Source organism: Heptranchias perlo, chromosome 17 (genome assembly GCF_035084215.1).
Source record: "Heptranchias perlo isolate sHepPer1 chromosome 17, sHepPer1.hap1, whole genome shotgun sequence".
NCBI lineage: Eukaryota > Metazoa > Chordata > Chondrichthyes > Hexanchiformes > Hexanchidae > Heptranchias > Heptranchias perlo.
This window is the reverse complement of record NC_090341.1, coordinates 41,135,465-41,152,701: the sequence shown is the minus strand read 5'-3', so window position 1 is coordinate 41,152,701 and position 17,237 is coordinate 41,135,465. Positions and strand designations below refer to the sequence as shown.

Sequence of the window (17,237 nt, the reverse complement as noted above, 5' to 3'; positions counted from 1 at the left end):
GAATTCCGTTCCGTTTCAGGGCGTACTAAAGAAACATCCACTCTCGCCGTTAATTCTGGACTTAGGATGGGATGATGTCCCCCATCCTATTTTCCTTGTGCTCTTGTGATTATGTGCCACTATTTTAAAGGTGTAGATTGCCAGGACCTGCTCATGAAGGCGGAAGTACTTGGCTGAAGAAAAACTACTGATGTGAGATTGCTTGTGGAGACTTTTGGGCATACCTTGGATTGACTGCAGGTACTGGATTTTTTTTTTCCCACTACTGTATTTGCAAAGCCTCTACCAACATTCTGCATTATCTTTGAGCACTGTATTAAAAAGTTATGAGGGAGCTTGTATCCAAAGGCTGCACGATTGGCTTTGCAATGGGACCCCTCTATAAGCAAAGTCACCAATGCTCTCTTTGTTAGGGCTCAGTTTATACAACTTGACAGTGGTCCCAAACAGTTGATTGAGAGGGCCATACAATTTTTCAGAATGACCAGATTCCCCAGGGTTGTGGGAATTATTGATTGCACCCATGTGGCATTGCAAGCCTCAAATGTGAAACTGTCATATTTATGTGAACTGCAAAGTCACTCGTGATATTTTGCAATAGATGTCTCTATCTCAGGCCCCAGACCCTTGGGGAGCATGTAGCAAATGTTTTAGCCGTTAGTCTGCTGCTCATCTATATATGTGAGTAAACAGTGCTCCTCATATACATACACATTCGATGCAATACTCCCTATCTTTTGTGATTGACCACCATCAAAGATTGCCATTGCCCTGATTCTGCCACTTATGGCAAGAAATGGGAGCAGGATGATTCCACCATTACTGTTTTGTGAAGCTGATCTTATCTCTGCACTGAGAATAAACTATTTTGACAAAGTAGGGGACTTGTCTTGCCCACCCCACATGTGACATTCTGAGAGGCAGAAAAGGAATGCACAATTATTTTCTTTTGTCGCAGTTCTGGAGGAATATGGTGTTGGTAATTATTCGGGGTGGGGACAATCCGAACGCAGCCAGGGAGCGAGGGGATGGCATGTAAGGGTATTTCCTTTCAAACCTTTACTCCTTGGGTTGTACACCCAAATGCAGGTGGTTTGTGAACTGTGCCGAGGCCTCTTATGTCAGCCACATAAAAGCGGCACACCCTCTGATGTTTTCTATGGTTCAAGTGCTATTTAACAGCAGATTGTTATCTGTCCTCCGTCCAGGGCTGTATTATGCAGTGCAGCTGAAATTCAGAACTTGAACTTGTGCTTCTCCAGTCTATGGTTCATTGACACGCTGCACTATTCGTCATGAGCATCTTTTGACAATGAAGATTTGCAGTGAAGCCATACTGAAGTGCAGACTTGCAGCATTCTATTTTAAGAACTTGTTAATCAAAGCAGTGTGTGAGATTTGTTGAGATGCGCTGAGTGAACATTTGTTGATTTGGCTATCGGGATTACAAAGATATTATTACTGAGGTACTTATTTGAGGAATTGAGTATTTACTAATTTCCAGACATGCAATTGTTGGGCTGAAAATAATGAATTGGAGAGTTTGATGGAAATGACATTGTGATGTATTTAAGCAGAAAAGTGTCAGTGGAGAAAGTGTAAACATGAACATGTTTGCATTATTTGAGAGGTTTCTTTGACATAAGGTGTGGTCTTAATCAATAATCCAACAAAAACACATTCTTAAGTATATCCTGGCTCTCTCTCTGGTAGGCATTTACAGAAAACATTATGGCTTAGATTTTCCAAGCAGAGTTATTTCAGTGCTGGCATTAGCCTTTACTGTTGACGTCCAAATAACGCTAATCGGAAAATCTAGGCTTGGGTCTCCTTTTTGAATCACCATCTTACCTGGTTGTTAGGAGATTTGCGAGTGTCGTCTAATTTGTGACAAGATGGTCTTATGGTTGTGTGAGTCACTGAAGCCAATTGTTGTGCTCTGATGCCTACCTGGCTGAAATCAGCTGACACTGCACACACTGAGGACTGCATTTGGGACTTTATTAGTTTGTATAGCTCAGAACTGCACCACATGTATATTTATCCATTGAACCATTAAAGGAGCCCATGTTCGTTCATTGGACAAATGTTATTTTGTTCTAAAATTGTGCTTTAATTGCCTTGGAGTAAGCAGATGTATCATTAAGAATGAGCAGTTGTCTTACAATCTTTCCTAAAATGGATCACCACTATTATTAAGCACTCCGTCTCGTACCCTGGAAGGCATAATTAAGGATGGGAGGCTCAAATATATGCAACCTCTGGATTGTCTGTTTTTAATAAATGTCAGTTTTAAATGTTTAAATAAAAGAACAAACATTATTTGAAACAAAGTGTCGGTTGGTGCAACATGAAAGGGGAAATATTGAATTGTAGTATTTACTGAAGGAAATAAAATATTCTTAAAACAGTAACAGAGCTACTCAGCAGGTCAGGTAGCATCCATTGAGAAAACATGAGCCAGTTGACATTCCAGGTATAAACCGGTTTATAATTGTTTCTACCTGTAACGTCAACTGATTCATATTTTTTCGGTGCCTGACCTGATGAGTGTCTCCAGCATTTTTTGTTGTTCCAGATTACCAGCAGCTGCAATATTTTCCTTTTTATTCTTGAAGACCTGAAGAGACTTTCAGATGGGCGAATAAATGGTAAATTAAATTCAATATAGCGAAGTATGAAGTGGTTCATTTTGGTAGGAGGAGATCACTTATTCCTTGGAAGGTAAGAAACTAAATGGGATCTGGGAATACAGATATATAAATCACTAAAAGTAGCAACGCAAGTTGATAAGGCCATAAAAAGTGCAGACAAAGTGCTGGGGTTCATATTTAGAGGAATAGAATACAAAAGCAAGGTGGTAATGTTAAATTTATATTGAACCTTGGTTAAACCACACTTGGAGCATTGTGTGCAGTTCTGGTCTCCATACTACAAAAAGTATATTGAAGCACTGGAGAACGTGCAGAAAAGATTTATAAGGATGTTACCAGAATTAGGTGGATGCAACTATCAGGAAGGATTGAGCAGGCTGGGGTTTTCTTTGGAGAAGAGGGGATCTGATAGAGGTCTTCAAAATTGTAAAGGGACTCAACAGGGTGGCTGTGGAGAAACTGTTTCCACTTGTGGGTGAGTCCAAATCAAGGGGGCATAAATATAAGATAGCCACTGACAGATCAAATACAAAAAAAAAGTTAGGAGGCACTTCTTTACACAGTGAGTGGTGAGATTGTGGAACTTGCTGCCGTATGAAGTGGGTGAAGCAGATAGCATTGATGCATTTGAGGGGGGACTTAATGCATACATGAGGGAGAAGAGAATAGAGGATACAGGGACAGGGTAGGAAGAGGCAATTGAAGTAGGAGGCAGTTTGTGTGGAGTATAAACACTGGCATAGACTAGTTGAGCTGATTGGCCTGTTTCTGTGCTGTAGATTGTATGTATATTATAGTGATGCTTTAAAATATTCACTGAGATTTGTTAAATTTTGACTGGTAATTTGGACTTTTTTGCCTCCTTGTTTTGTATTATTCTTGCCATTCTTCCTATCAGGAAGAAATTCTGTTTTAACTGCTTGGTTTCACTCTTCATTCTGTATGCTCATCATTCTTGGAATGTTTAGATAAATCTGATGTCAGTTGTTAAATTGTCTGCAGTTGGAAGAATTGGATCTACCAGTGTAGACATAATATAAAACAAGCAGGAAGGATGATGTCATAGAAATTAAGAGGGAGCACCCTTGGGTTAGGTACCGGAAGCTGACACCTGTGCAACCATAACCTAATATGAGTTGGTACCTTTTTAAGATGGGGAATAATTTGATGAGGGGGTTGGGGGGGGAGGAGGAGCATCCTTTTAAAACCTGGTCTGCAAAACATAGAACATTTTGTTTTTATTGGCATATTCATGAAAACTAGTTTCAGGCACCAGAGTCAGTGGCTACAAAAATGCACAGATTTGAAGGAGAGTGAATTTTAATTAACTTTCTACAATTCCTTGTTGCTTTTCGAGTTATCACCTTCCATTATAGAGGACTAAATTTAAAAAGAAAGCTTCAATTGTGATAGTTTTTAAAGAGAATTATGTGAGGTATTATGCTCTGGCTTCATGCTTCAAAGTCTCGACGTGAATCATTTCATCATTTATATCTACAGAGACCTTTTCGCATTTGACAGTAATTATATTGGGACTCTCATTATGTGACTGCTTATGAACTGAATATTTAAAACCTGCAGGTTTTGCTGACGTGTACATCATTTATCATTTGACAATGCATACAATAGCATGTCAAAAGCCTGTTTATAAAAAGCATTTTGGAGATAGTCATCAATGCTGCATCATTTCTACTGGCAAGACCGAATTATGGCAATAATTACAGTGGTGCCGTAAAATTCCCATTTCTCATTACCCAGAATAAGTAAGTTTTAAATGTGTGACCGGATGAAAACTTGGCATAATCTCCAAAATAGACCAGCCACTTCATAGTCATTATTGGATAAAGCAGTTTGGGAGTATCAGCAACAATATTAATATGTAAAAATATTGCTTCTCTGAGGTCATAATTTAACTTCAGTACAATTTCAGAAAAAAAATTGTACTGAAAGCCAAAGGGTAGAATGTTCATTGTGTCATAATCCATTTGTTTTCTCTTTCCCTTCCCTTGAGAAAGTCCGATTGAAACAATTAAGCCTTCTGTAAGTGTTTGCATAAGACATACGAAGAAATATGTACTTGATGGCTTAAGAGGCAATAAAAAGACAGTAGTTCATTGTTTTCTACCATTTAGATGATCGGTATGTTTTCCATCAAATTTGCTGTATTCATTTCTTGTGAGAATGGGTGTTGATATATAGAGATTGAAAAGCTAATTGAACGACACTATATGCTGTTTACTGAGTATGGAGATTAAATTACTTGAGTTCTGTGCATAATTTTATAAAGTGGCAAAAGCATTGGGGAATGGAATAATAGTAATTGGAATGTCTTCTGCAATGAATTACAACAGTCTTCTAAATATATGCAACGATCTTCTCAATATAAAACCATAATGCCACGACAAAAGATCAAATATTGCAATTAGTACTTCAGATGTTACTTGGTTTTGAAGCATCAGTAATTTTTGCACATGGACACTTCAGTGGACTTGTCTTGCATAGGAAATGAATATTTGAAATATAAATGACATTTTGATTTAATTAAATGCATTTTTTATAAAACAAGTAGTGGGGTGAACAATATCGAGGATAAATCATTTGTGATTCTTGTCTATATTGTTCAAAAGATAGACTGAATGACTGTCCTCAATTTAAAGATGTACATGAAGTGTATAACCGTGAGAGCATGTGAGAATGAGGCAATAGGGCTGAAATTCCTTGGGGATCTGCCAGTCTTCCTCTGTAATTCTGACAGGAAACCAGAGGAATAGCCCAGAAAGCAGCAGAATCCCAATTGCTCCAGGCCTGTGCTCTTTCCTGGAATTTCCTGTTTGCTTTGTAAGGGAGGTGCTCCTTCCTACCTGTACAAGGGAAATGATGAAACAATGTAGGGGGAGGAACTGCAGCAGGGACTCCTTAAACTGGGAGTTACCGCTCCTTTTTGCTCTGTTGTGACCTGGACTGTCAGCAGAGTTCTGTAGGCCAAGAGGATTGAGGCATCCTATTCCGATAGTGTGAAGAAAAGGGTTTTTATTTTGAAAGATTTGGGCTCCAGGCACTGCCCCTGGGTGTTGGAGATTATGGTGACACCGCTCCTTCTGGGTGGGCAGGTGGTACCAGAAATGCATCATGAGTGAGACCTGTGGATTTTTGGTCCCGATGGTTCCATGCTGAAGTGTGTGCTTTTGTGGGATCACCTAAATGTTAATTTATAATGCCATCTCCACTTGGATTAACAAGAACTAAGGAGCATGCCCAGGATATGATTTTATAGACACTGGCAAATGCTTTACCTAAGCCATTTTTGAAGTGTGAGCTCAGACTGCATTGAGACATCACAGTTGAGGCTAATCCTGTCCTTGCCTGATATTGTCATGTGCATTTTCTTTGCTAATAGAATGTGGAGCCAGCTCTGATTTTGTTCAGTTCTTTCATTTCAAAGGCACATTTCATTGAGCTCCACAGTGTTGATCTTATAGCCAGCAAGTGTGTGCACAGTGAGCATAGTACTGGAAAATTCATAGCGTCATCTATTAGTGTTCATATGTTCCATGTAACCGCTAATAGAGAGTCCATGATTTTTTTTGTTCATGCCCTCTATTCATGTGAGATGGCAATCCTGACATGTGAGGGTAGGAGATTACTGCTGAGGCTCCTGCTGATTGCTGGAGAGTTGACAGGCTAGATAAAAGTCTGGCCCTGGCCTTTGAGAACCACTCGCAGTCCTAGCTGTACTAAATAATTTAAGGTACATTGAGTGCCACAGCAAATGCTCCAACTGACTTGATTTGGTCTGTGGAACTTTTATTGTGCAACACCATGTTTAGTTCAAAACCAGTTTCAGGTATCACAACATGTGTACTCAACTCGCTTGTGGAACATTATCATCTCACTGTTCGCTGTCATCTATTAACTACATACAGTTTACAGATTACAGTTCTATTCTCTCTGTACTTGTGTCTTGGTTATGTGAGTTCAAATGCCTGAAAGAGTTTCTTGGGAAGTAAGGATGACTATTAGTTCAGTGCCTAGTCACTTGACACTGTGCTGAATCTGTAGCTATTCCATGATTATATTGGAACTGACCGCATACATGTGCACATGAGAAGCATGGATAATTGGTAGCCCAAAATCATTACATTTGTTAGAATTGTTGCTTTGCATAAAGTGTAAGCTGATGAAAAGTTGGCTGTGCAGGATGTTAATTTTTCTATGGACGTTGTTCACTCAGTCCAATGCAAATAACCTATAGTATTAAATCCCCTCCCCGAATCAGTTGCAAGAGGCCTGGGCAATTTTAACTCTCAGGCCTCATCTACATGCCGCTGATAATCTGCCCACTCCTGCTGCTCCTGGCTTCACAAGGAAAGTAAGAAAAACTCACCTTAAATGGTCTCGCATCTTCTGGTCTCGGATCCCCTTCCTGCTGATTTCACCTGGCAGCATAGCCACAACAGCTTCCTCGCTCAAGCTACAGTTAAAATTGCAGTTGAGACCTGATGATGTCATTGGACCCCAATCTGCATACTTAAAGAAGGACCCTGTTGGCTTAAGGCAAGTGTCCTCGCCGCCTGCTCAAAAGAGCAAGTGAAAATCGCCCCTTAGATTAAAATGTCTTCATTCTACTTCTAATTTGTAGCATGGCTGTATTCCCCCCCCTCCCATTGCAGAAAAAGTTGAAGCAGAAAAGTGATTCTTGAAAACAACTTGAAAATCTGCACACTTTTTGGTGTAGTGGTCGCTTTTATTTTACGATGATTAACCGATTGAAGCTAAGCTGCAGTTTGTGTGTTGGGAAAGTTGCTTTGTTATCCAAACTTAAGTTAATTTTGAATACTCAACCATTGATTTGTTTTTTTAAAAAAAACAGAACTTTAAAAAAGAGCAACAAAGGACCATTCAGCCCATCAGTACTCTGCACCCATTGGATGATGCAATCTCATACACATTTTTTCCAACTTGCAGTAATGCAAACTTCTAGGGGTAGGGAGGTGGGGTGGGGGGCAGGTGTGAAGAGCAGGAAAAGATCAAAACTGCAAATAATTTCAGGAAAAACTCTGGAAAATTCCTCTCTTCTTTCGGGAGGGAATCAATCGAGCAAGCTCGAGGAGACCATGGTTACTGATGATGCATCACTAGATGTTCTTAGCTATCTCCGCTTCCTACTGCCCTTAGGATTTGATGTAGCTAGAGGAAATATACATCTTGAGGATGCCTTAAAATCATTATTCCAAGTTGATGCTTCATAGAAATAACATGCAATGTTTTCTTTGCTGAAGATTGTCTCCCTTTAAATCGCTGGAAGGACTGCTAGGGGGCACCTGACTAGGTGCTCCAATATCAATATCAGTGGCAAGCATTGTAAATTCTGCTCTAAGCACTGTAACTTCTGTGGCATTGGAAAATAGTGAGTGCTATTAGGAGGCCAGTCATAAAGTACATTTTTGCTTTTAAAAGTATATCTTTCTTTATTATGTGGCATGATTTTGTTTTAGGAAGAGACTGTTTTATCTTCAAGCATTCCTTTAGCAGTTTTATTCTTGCTGCATTTTCATTTGTAGATGCTATATTAAATTCAACCTAGTAATTAATTCAGTTGAGGTATTAATAGAAGTGATTTGGTTTTCTTGATGCTTGCATGGATGGCTATATTTTGCCATTATGCTGAAAGGTGAGAAAACTAATTTCTTGAAGCAAAACTCATTTCTTGAAGCAATTTCTTCTGAAAATAAAAAAAAAGTAATGAATTACCATGCACATGTCTGCCAGCACAAGGTAAATGAAAGACAAGTACCCAAGTATTGATCCCTGAGGCGGATACGGTCACAGGCAACACATTGGTTAGAATGTGAGCTGTCTGTTACGTAAGATTTAAGTCATTGCGCTTAAGGACTCCTGAACCTGTGGTATCTAGCTTGATGAATTGAATGACCAAATAATTGTATCAGAGGACATATTATTAGGCTTATTCTTGAGTTACTTACAAGTGTGAGTGGGTGAACTGTCCAATGTGATGACATTGATCATCAGCATAATTTCCCTACCACAGGTCCTTGCTTGCAGCTATGCAGGTGTTGTCAAAAAAATATATCGCTGTTGGAAATTGGATAAACTTCAGTGGCCCTTGACAATACACAAGAACTTCTATGACCCAAAGAATTGATGTCCAGTAGAAAGGCACTGTGGAAAAAATAGTTTTGTAACATCTTGTCAACACCATTTTCAATAGAATGATAAGATTGAAATCTTGAAATGAGGGGTATTTGCTAGTGCCTAGAAGCTTGTAAACCTTCTAATTTCTGAGTAAAAGAGTGCTGCTTCAACTCTTCATTTCTCAGATCACAAATGTCACCATTCTCTTAATGCCTTTTGCAGTTTTGCAAGTCTTGGAGGAAAAAAAAATGAGTTGATATGAAATAGTGCATCATTGACCATATTGAACACTGAGTTAATAATTCTGCATATTGATTTATCTAGACAAGGTTATTTTTTTTTAAATAACAAGGAAAAGGGAAATCAGAGTTTTGAGTAGTCGTGAAATAGGTGAGCCAAGTTTTCTACTTTAATCTATTCATATTGGATATTCAGTAATGTCAGCATCTTTTGGAAGAAATAGACTATCTATATTGAGGACATACTGTGTTCCAAGTTTTAATTTCAACACAGTTAATCTGAAATTAGAAAATACTTTGACCTGTACTAACTCAAAGTGATGTTTGTGTATTCCCTCATTGTCAATAAATGTATTGTGCAACATGGCTTTTAAAATGTGATTTAGTTGCTATATGATTGAAGTTGTTCTACAAGGCAAATGATCATATTTGCCTGCTGAATGGGAGGTATTTGTTTAAAAATAAATTGAGATGGAATTTTTTTTATTGCAATTGTTTATTTATTTGCAACATGTTGACTTGAATTGCCTTCATAGCTTATTGTCTGCATGTCATGCTATACAGGGTAGTGAGTCACTTTTATTGATCGGCTGGGATGTGGATGACCAAGGGAACCGATTCCATGTTGAGCCAGTTGCAGTGGTGTGTGCGGCTGCACTGACTTGTGTCAGTACCTGATGGGCTTTGATTGTACCATTAGGTTTTTGAAAGTTACCCTATTCGGGTGCACTTTATTTGGGGGCTGCTATTGACATGCCTACCAGCCGTTGGCAGTGGCCAAGGAATGGGGGAGTAGATATTGAAGAATTTTTCCTGTTTCAGCCTCTAGGAATAGGTGACTTTCTCCGACTAAAGCAGCTTTCGTAACACCTTAAATCACATCGATTAGGGGGAGGGGTTCTCTTGCAGCCACTTCCATCACGTGTATAAAGGGCTGTCAGTATGAGGAAATCCAAGAACTTGCCCATGTTACTATCCAAAGGGTCACTTAGTGTGGAGACAGAGGAGGCAGCATGCCAGGTGTTTTCCAATGGGTTGCTTGTGAATTTATGGATGTCACTTTTTGCCTGTAGAGTTTGATCCTTTCACATCATTTGAAAATGAGGTTTGTGCCTTCCATATGACACCACTGCCAACACCCTACTCTGACTCCAGGTTGTACCTGTGCAGGTGGCCATGCATATGGATATGCCTTGGGGTTAATTTTAATTTCCACTTTTCAATTTATTGCCAGTTGAGCTTTGTAGATGGAATATTAATTGTTGCCTGGGCACAAGGAAGGAATTCAAGTTAAAATTACTCTAAAATAATCCAGGGGAATACTTTTTGATTGAACTCTTCCATGACACACAGTTCCTTTTTATAAAGAGAAGTTTTCAATGGGCAAAGCCACTTTGGTTGAAACAGCAAAGCCTTTGAGAGTTTGGCAGTTCACAGCCATCATGTGGGCAAGTAGTCTTTCCAGATTCTCTTGCTACTGCAGTGATGTCCAAAATGTGGTCTGCAAACTTATTGGGCCCCAAGAAGTTGCAGCCAGTTCTCATCTTTGGCATAACTGACTTCAACACCTTCAAACTCCTTTTAAAGTAGCTTCCAGGTCCGGAGGACTGAAAAAGGATGCTTTTGACCAGTCAGGGAACTTCTTTACCAGTTCACCAGGCCTGGCAATTTTAAAGAGTCGAAGCATTCTCTCTCACTCCCCATTCTGCTTATGTGGCTCCAGACAGATCTCTCCCTCTTCCTGTGCTCACAGAGGAAATATCTTTTGAGGCGGGGATCATATTCCTAAAGATAACGGAATATTTTTCTAAAGATATGATGCAATCTTGAGGGTGGGGGGGGAGGAGAGAGGAAAAAAACCCCAGAAGAGACACTGCATCAGAAGACGGACACGCACAAAATACCGGAGGAGAAGTGGGAAGAGAGAGAGACGAAGAGAAGGGGTGGGAAAATAGGCAAAGAATGAGAAAAGGAAAGCCGAGCACCAGGTTTGGAGGAAGGGAAGGGGAGGATGAGAAGAAAGGGAGAACGGAGGCACCTCGCATGTCCTAGCTTTTTTTATGTGTGGGGGTGTCACTTTTTTTTAAATGTAAGGAGCTTGCATTTTTGTGTATGGGTCTTGCATTATTGCGTAATCCTACATGACCCACTCACTGATTTTGACATGTTTATCTGGCTCACAGCTCTAAACATTTGGGCAGTCTTGCTCGACTACATAAAGCCTTATTCTGATTTTCTGCTTCCTCAAACCTTGCCCGTAGTTTGAAAAAATAAAACCGTCTTCAGTTCCATATAAATTAGTTCATCCACGGTTGATTCATGCTCTCAACAGCATTCTACCTTTCTTTGTAGTTTGAGTTTTATTGCTCTGCATCAATGGCATTTCAGAATGCTTTTTATTACATGTTGTATTTTATTCTTTAATTGATGCAGCTTGTCAACTGAGGCAAGTTTCAGCAGAAGCCACCTGTGTTGTGACAGTTTATCCTGGCTGTTGTCAACATCTGGTTTAAAGGATATTTGCTGCAGCTTTCTATTAAGCGATGGTTCCAATATATGCTTGTAATGCTTAGCATTTTCCCATGATCTTCAGAAATGTACAGCCAACTCCAAAGTGCGCCTGACTGGTTGACATGCTGGAAAGTGATTTTAGGACAAAGGGAAGCAATATTCAATACGCCATACATTAACGAGAACTTGGAGCTTCTGTAGAAACCCAAGAGTTTATACTGTAGGTCAGATGGACAGTTAAGAATGGACTGAAGAAGTAATACTGGTCAGAAACTGTGCATTGACTTAAGGCCAGGAAGATCATGTTGGAATCCTCTAGGACACTGGTAGTCAGGCAGGACCTGGTCTAAAACATAAATGTTCATGGGTGTAGGCAATTGCAACGTCAGTGGCTAGACTCTGTTTTGAGCCAACCTTGCTGAGGAGCACCTAACTTCTGAATTGACCTTCACTGGCACTTCAGCTAAAGGGGAGCTTGAACTTTAATCTCTGCCCTTCCAGTATGGATTCCCTAATATCTAATCAGCTTTTCATTGTTTGTTTTCCCATCTTTCCTTTGTAATAGAAAATCTCAAAACAACAGATCAGAGCTTTTCTGCTCTGGCAAGGGTTACAAATTATCGAGTCTCTGTCACTGTGTTTGCAGCCCACTAAACTTTCCCAGTTACAGATTCTATGATTTCTGGTATATAAAAGTGTAATATGGCAAATTGCTCGCTGAGGGTAAGAAACCTATAGGCACTGAATTTGGATGGGTGGGGAAAGATGATGTCTGCCGTGGGTACACTGATGAGGATTATGGCTTGAAAAGCTCACTGGTTAAGTTTGAACACAGGAATTTATTACAGATTACCACGTAGTGCCTGGGAGAGCTCTGGATACTATACAAACTAAAACATTTACAAAGATGATCTACAGTTGATACTATTGAGTTTGAAGATCCATGTTCTAGCCCAAAGAATCTTGCTTCAGAAGCATATCTTAATGAGGGTGCCATTGTCTATTTTCAATAGGTGTTATGGTTTGCTCTCTCATTTCTATGTTGTGTAACATCACAACGCATTTGGAATTAAGATAATACACATCTAATTTTCTTTCTTTTAACCTGGGCTAACAATACTGAAGGACTTGTGCAATTTTTATCAGAACCTCAAAACAATCCCAGGCTTTGCTACATGAATTGTCAGACATTCACCTGAAACAGGAAATTGTCAATAAGATGAGTCCTTCCTCACCTCACCTCACTTTCAAGGATGATCACTTTCTCAAACTAGTAAGAATGCTACCTGGGAACTACAGACCCCATAAATACAGCAACCTCTGTTTTATCTAAAAGGTTCATTTCATCCAGGAAATTTTCAGGTTATCTTCAAATTACTTTGTTATTTTGAAAAGGTTGGGAGACTTATCCAAATATAAGGTGAGAAGTGCTATTCAGTGAAATACCAGCTTGTTGGCTTTATTACACAAAATATTGAAGCCTTTTTTTATATAAAAGAAGCAATTCAAGTGTTTAACAAAGGTGAAGGTGACTAATGTCAAGCCTACATGGAATTATAAAAGGCACATCATCACAAACAAATGTATTGAATGCTTTTGAGGTTATAACACAATAGTTGGATATTATATCTGGACTCCCAGAAGACATTTGATGAAGTACCTTACACGAGCTTTGTGACAGGATAAAAAAGATGTAGGAAACTGAATAATTGGCTAAATAAGAATAAACAGAAAGGAGTGATCAATGGGAAGTTGCTTTTCTCCCTTAAATTTTCTTATCTTGCATCTCCTCCTCTCCTAAAATCAGTGACTCATATTTCAAAGCCACTTGTGATCTTACAGTATATTGTACATGTGGGAATTGAAATATGGGAACCGTTAGAGCCAAGAGAGATCTTGTCCTTGTGGTGATGTTTGATAGATATGATTCTATAGGTATAACTAGCAGGCTGTTGCTTGACTAATTTGGGCACCAGATGTTGGTGAGATGGACTTTGCAGGGTTGATTGTCTTGTCCTAATACAATACCTGAGGCATTGCCTATAGGTCCATCCACCTGGTTTAGGACTGGAGTTCCATGTAGGCTCGACCAGGTAGGGGTGGCAGATTCCTTTCCCTGGAGGACATTAATGAACCAATTGGGTTTTTATAACATGCTTATTTTTCTGGTGCTAGCCCACAAATTTACATATTTATTGAATTCAACTTAATAAAAGGGCCTTTCACAATGGTGGGATTTGAACTTGTGACCTCTGGTTGTTAGTCCAGTACCATAAACTCAATGCTACTGTACTCAGGGAGAGGAAATGCACAAAGAGATGGACCTGAGGGACCTTTTTATTGCATCAATGGAAAGAAGTGGTCTGATAAAGAAGTGATGGCTGTCCTGTGTAGCTAAGACTCCCAAGTAGCCATTATCGCATTAATGGCTAGACTGAAGTGTAATTTGCTTGCAAAGTGTGAACCCACTGCAGCCATTTTGTGGGGGACAGTGCCGTCCCTGGGCCAGCTTCAGATTGGCGGCATTGCATGACATATTCAAAGCAGTTAGTTTGAGTAAAATGGACTCCTGCTGCCTTTTCTGTGGCAATAGATTTGTAGGGGATGAAATTGGATAACGCCTGGGCACAGGGAACAAACCTTGCTTTGGAACGAATAGGCCCAAGGCGCACACAATATTGGGCCTAGGGCTTCATTTAAATTAGACTGACTATCTGCAAACGCCTGCTGCACATCTGCAGGTAGCTTGCTGGCAAAGCAAATTTGAATTTTGGGCCACTGCAATGCTGGCAACAACCCTCTGGTTGGTCCTGGGAGGGGGATCAGGAGAGGGATTCAGGCAATCAGGAGAGGGTCTGAGCGGGGACTGGCAATGGTCTGCGGGACTGCTGTGGAGCCGGAAGGAGCACTCCTGCTCCACATTCAGGTCGATTTTTTTTTAATAACTTACCTTTTTTTGGCGGGGGGCCTCCAGCTATCCCTTTAAGGATTGTCAGTTAGGCCGCATATAGACTTGGTTATCCTGAATGCAGCAGGCCCGACGCCGTCTGCGTTGAGAGCAGCCCAATTTTGAGGCGAGGTCCTAAAACAGGTGCTAGGCCCCCTATTTACATACGCAAAGGGCCTTGTTGCAGGTGTGGGCCCTGGTAACCTATACTTCAGCCTCTACCAATATGGTGGACAGCGCACTTCTGGCGCGGAATATGCACGCGCGCGCACTGCCCTACGCACACGGAATGTGGCATTTAAGAAAGATGACTTGTGCTTTGGTAAAATGGGAGTCATTTTTGTGTTCTCAGATACTGTAATTCAGAGCTTCCTGACCTTTCTCCCCTCTGGAGATGATGTGGAGTGCAATAGGTGGAAGCCGTTCTCATTGTGCGCTGCTAATTATGCGATTTATTTTCAAGGAAAGATGAAATTCATTCCCACCAAAAGGCATAATTACATATGTTTTGTCTGAAAGCTGAGGAAATAACTTCAAAGCTGCCTTTTAGATGCATAACTGGTTTGAGAGGTGTTCTGTCTCCTGACATTTTTCATTGAGGAACCTTCTGCTGAAAGAACTAATGTGGCCATCAGTGGAAGCACTATTTTGTAGGGCTGAGGAAGGTCAGCTAGGCTTTCAATGCAAGGTCTCTTCGAGGTGGGCATGCTTTTAACTTTCTCATTCATTAAGGCTACTTTACTGAAGTATATGCCGACTATAGCAAATGATAAACACCACAGCTAAAGCAGATTGAATAATAATGCGAAGGCAAGACTGCTTGTGATAACTACGGAGGCTATGGCCTCAAACTTTGAGTGAAATTATGGCAGGAAGAGAGACAAAGAAACGTTTTAATGTGAACAAAATTACTCATCCCGTATTTTTATGCCCACTGTCTGGAGTAGAGTCTGGCAACTCAATGATGGTTAGTGTATCCACTCCTAAAAGTATTAACAATCATAAAAAAAGCATATCAAAGAAAAAGTTGGGGTTATTTTGAAACTTTGACTCCAGAAAGATATTTCTCAAGAGTATTACTGCACTTTAACAGTTATTCAGGGTCTGGCGGCCATTACTTTTTCACATCAGTAAATCCATGTTGGTATTGTGGCCTCTTTTTCTTACTCTGTGCACTTACAGCCTTGGGTTGGTTGATGGATATACCAAATACATTAAGTGGAGTGGATAACAAAAAAAATCAATAATGGCAATGTAAACAGCATAGATCAGAAACGAGAAATGGAAGTACTGTGAAGGTCAATGTGTAAGTGGTAGTGGGTAATTCTTCGATTATGAAGATGACTATGTTGTCCAAGCACAGGGCCTTTTGCAGTGTGTGCATATGAAAGCCCTGTTTTGGTCATTTGGTTGTCCTGCCATTCATTTTGATGTTCTTTCCACATAAACATATATCCTGCTGCTGTTGATAATGCTGCTTTTCAAAGTTGTCTACTCTCTTAAAGTTTTAAACGCCATCCTGATGCGCCTGCTGATAACCTGAGTGTCTGTTTGCAAAATGCACATTTGTAAAACTTGAAAATATAATTACAACAAATTGGCCACATCTGAAAGAACTTGAGGGGTGAAATTTGTTTTGGATAGTAGCGCAAAATGGACAATCGCGAATTGACCGCCCGTTTTACACTCTGCCCATTGTACTTTCTCCTTGACTTCAGTGGAAAAGAATATCGGGCGGTGAGTAAAACTCACTGCTGATTCGCTGTCGCTTATTTTGCGCTATTGCCCAAGACGAATTTTTGTGTACGCGGTTCTCTGACCACCGATTTTAAACATACAAGATAAGAACAGCATAACAAATGAAGACTTTGTGTTCCAAATTAACCTTCAAACTAAGTCTTTTACATTGTCATTCTTATGATCTTGTATTTGTAAATGGTCAGAGAGCCGTGTACATCAAAGGGGGTGAAATTCACCATGGGCAGTGGCGCAAAACTGCCGATAGCGAATTGGCAGCCAGTTTTACACCACGAAAAAGAATATTGGCTGGAGTGTAAAATGCGCTGTCCATTTGTTATCACGCGATTTGCGCTACTGCCCATGATGGATTCCCCCCTCTTAGTGTATATGGCTCTCTGACCATTGATTTTAAAAATACAGGATAAGGACAACACTCCAAATGAAGACTTAATTTGAAACACTAACATTTGTACCGTGGATTTGATATAAATGCATCACTTGCAGTGGATTATTTCTAAACTCGTCACTTTTTGCACACCTAAAACCAATTGAAGAAAATTGCTTGATGCGTATTCTGTGTACGTTTAGCAGTATTCAGTTGTATTCACTATTAACAATGGACTACAGCACTCAAAAGTTCCCAGCTCCAATCAAAACAGATAATTATTGAACACTACCCAGCCATCAAAGTATCCTTGAAGGAAATGGAAAATGCAACACAAGTCACAATAATGCAAATTGGCAGGAACCAGAAACTACAACATTGGATGCTATATTGAATTTAATATATAAATTGACTATCTCCTGTCAGATTTCAAAGAAGAACTTTCTTAGCCAGAAAACAGAACACATTTTATTTACAGAAACAGAAGCTCTCTAACGATGAGAGCAATAGACAACAGGTGAATTACAAATTGCTTCAGCGTGAGAGTGGCAGGATTTCCCCAGGTGCAAAGTTTCAAGCAACTGCAGATGTGCACATTTCCAAAACGC

At 40.0% G+C, this 17,237-nt stretch overlaps 1 protein-coding gene across 4 annotated transcripts in view; it reads left to right on the top strand.

The window, feature by feature from the left end:
* Positions 1-17,237, top strand: part of LOC137334260 (contactin-4-like) — a 1,825,202-nt gene that overhangs the window by 39,540 nt on the left and 1,768,425 nt on the right. The window contains exon 2 of one of the 4 annotated variants that reach the window (XM_067998916.1): positions 131-240. The exons of the other annotated variants lie outside the window; for them this stretch is intronic. The gene's annotated coding sequence lies outside the window, so the exon portion shown is untranslated. The remainder of the gene's footprint in view (positions 1-130; positions 241-17,237) is intronic. 4 annotated transcript variants of the gene reach the window in all.